Genomic DNA, 3,440 nt, shown 5'->3' on the forward strand with positions numbered 1-3,440 from the left:
AAAGAACTGTTTAGTTAGCAAAAGATTTAGCTTTGTCGTTTTTTGACAGATGATACTCAAAAAAAGAACAGAGGCTGGTTCCAAAAATAGCAACATAGACAATTGATGATCTAATTTTACATCATTTTTCGCTCTAATATTCTTAATCTACAAATTATCTAGGTGACTGTATTAAAAAAATATAGATCGTTACTTCTCCTCAAATCCTCGCAATACTGTTTCTTCCTCTTTCTTCTAAATTCATCAGGCCCTATCTCTCTCACCACACATTCCTCTGAAGTGCTATTTCAGTACACTCGACAATTTCAAGAGATGAGATTTTTCTTGCTACTTTCAGTATGCCCAACGTAATACAGAATAATTATTTCTGAGCGCGGTCTTAACCTGTGATTCAATCTGTGAAACCGATGAAGAAAATCATAAACTATAAATTATTACTACTTGGCATTTCCACAAATCCACTATAGTATAAATTATGTAGATTACTTTATATTCAGGTTAAAGGAATGTATATGCAATCGCATGAAGAAGTTTGTAGAATAAAAATGTGGCAATCCGAGGTGAAGCAAGCTCTTACATAGATGACTAACCTTTTCGTTCACCACCTATATTTTCCTAGTGGAAGGTAAAAAGTTAGATGAAGAGTTGCCAAAAGAGTTATAAAGTCGGAAAAGAGCTTTTGGCAATGCAGTAGAGAAAACTGGCTCGTGCAGTAAAAAGAAAATTTATAAATATAATAAATATATGATGAAAAAATCTGGTATGGATAGTGACTTATATCTTACAGCCATTGTTAAAATTTTATAATTGCCAAGTTGGTTTATTTATTTTTTTTAAATAGCTAATATTAACAGCAATAAATTTTGAGTGGTGATTAAAATAGAACTCATGAAGTTTGTGAAAATTTAATTCTATCCTTTTGAAGGTACATAGGTCAAATGTTTTCCCACTATTGCCATTTGTAAGGGGAAAATTTTATTTTTTAAACGTGATACAAAGTATTTGAAAGAGTGAAATCTGTCATTTTAATGAGTCAGCTATAGTTTGTGAACAAAGTTCAACCACTGCGTCCAACTTGAAAAATGTTTCTGATTCATCTTTTTTTTGGAATTGGCTTTCGCCATACGGCCAGCATCGTCTATGAATACAGCCATCATCGTCTATGAATACAGCCAGCATCGTCTATGAATACAGCTAGGTGCTTATCACTAGAATATCACTCACTCTCCATTCTTACTTATAAATACATTCGCTTCACAAGTTCATCCCTCTACTATATACAACTATTTACATAAACTACAGCTAATGGATGGATCAATACTCTATATTCCTGCCATCCTTATAGCTTAACCGAAATTAAAATCACATAATCCTTCTCTAATCATTTTTTTTTTCCATTCATTCTAATCGGCTATAACTTTTAAACACATTCATATTTCACTTATAGATTTAAGCAAATAGATGTTGGTGGAGAATGTTATGTCTTCGTAGCGAGATGGTGCATCTAAATACCTGTATATGTCGTCAAACATTCGTTTCCTTTCTACCACATAACGTGGACATATCATTATTATATGTTTGAAATCCTCCTCCTCATTGCAATCTACGCAAAGAGGAGAGGAGGACCTTTTGTTGATCCTTTGAAGATACGATCCGCACACAGCGTGGTTCGCTCTCAGCCTGCTTATTGTCGCAAACAACCCATTTATTAGTGACAGTTCCTTTAAACCATGGTTGTCTAGGTAACTGATTTGTAAATAAACGATATGAGCCAGGATAATGGGAAGAAATATAATCTTCGAAGGCCGAGCTACTCATCTTTTCTGGTGCCTTATTCAAGTCGAAGGAAGTGTTAACACTTAATTCGGTCAATAAATGTTCGTATTTTAAGTTGTACCCATCTAGCTTATTATTCATCTTGTAATAAAAATTCCATTCTACCATTTATTACTTTGTTAACATAGATTTTCAAAATTTTGTTTTAAATTTAGTAGAATTTATGATGGAAGGATTACGGTAAACTTTGACGCGAACTTTACGGAGAATTGTCTAAATCTTTTTTAAGTCCACAAATTGCCATAAAAAATTTATTCCTCTGCAAAAAATATTAACAAAATTTTTTATTACGAACTCCCTTCTAATAAAACAGATCATCAACAGGGAACTAAGGAGAGAAAAAAAATGTTTACTATAGTCAGGAAGTTTTTTTGGGGGTTTCCTGTAAACTTTTGGTTTGGGGAACCCTTACAGGATCGATAAATTAGTTACAGAAAAAGTAAAAAATTAATATAATATTTTTAAAAAGTTTTTAGGTAATCATTAAAAATTATTGGTAACCTAAAAGAGATACTTTGCCGCTGGAGTTTGGTGCTAGCCACTGTGAGTGTCGTATCGCTCTGCGTTATTTGAGTTTTTTCCTTAGTTTATACGTGGTATTTCAGTTTGATTTTTGGTGTGATTGTGCATTTAATCGTAATCATTATTGTGTTTAAATTTCAAAAAAATCTATCGAGTACTTTTCCTTTTATCAATAATTTAAATAGTACTATTTTAATAAGTTAAGAAGTTTGGAACAGTAATTTTGTGTGGTGGGGCAGTGCATAGAACCCTAGTGGTGGGGTTTTATTTATTTATTAACTTTTATAAAGAATAGACTTTGTTTTTGTGACCGGATAGATAAATAGAGCGGTGCGCTCGTAGGGTCTTTGTCTTACATCATATCCATATCTGGTTATACTTTAAATGTCAAGGTCGTTAAAAGACTATTTATTAAAGGAGTCTCCGGATCAGAATAAGAGAGAACAAATTAAAAGATCGCGATCTTCTCCTGAATTTGGTCAAGATAGGGTTAAAATAAGAAAAAGTTCTGTTTGTAAAATACCTTTTAACATGGAAAGTGAACTGGATGTTGGTAAAATCTCCTTGAGTAAATTATTGGCTGAATTTAGCGCCATGATAGATGCTAAGGGACTTGCTCGTAAGGAGGATTTGGATGAGCTGAAAATTCAGTTTTCTGCCTTACAGGATGAAAATAGGTTCTTAAGAGCATCTGTTGAGAATTTACAAAAGAGAAACGATACTTTGGAATACAGATTGGAGGTGATGGAGAACGAAGGTAGAAAAAACAATCTTCTTTTTAAAGGTTTGAATAATAGGGATGTGGAAGATTCAGAATTTATATCTACGTTTTGCAAAGATGTTTTAAAGGTTCCGGTCTCGCTTCATGATATTGCAAATGTTTACAAAATAAATATTGGTAATTCGGGGAAACATTTGCTTAAAGTTACTTTCACTAGAGCTAATACTGTCCGGGAAGTGTTGAAGAACACTAAAAAGTTAAAAGGATCTGGTTTTTTTATTGACCGTGATTATTCTTTTGCCGTTAGAGCAAGAAGGAAACATCTCCTTCAATTCAGAAAGGAGTTATTACAAAAAGATAA

Source organism: Rhodnius prolixus, unplaced genomic scaffold, assembly GCF_049639745.1.
Source record: "Rhodnius prolixus isolate KJV_2025 unplaced genomic scaffold, Rpr scaffold_8, whole genome shotgun sequence".
Lineage (NCBI taxonomy): Eukaryota > Metazoa > Arthropoda > Insecta > Hemiptera > Reduviidae > Rhodnius > Rhodnius prolixus.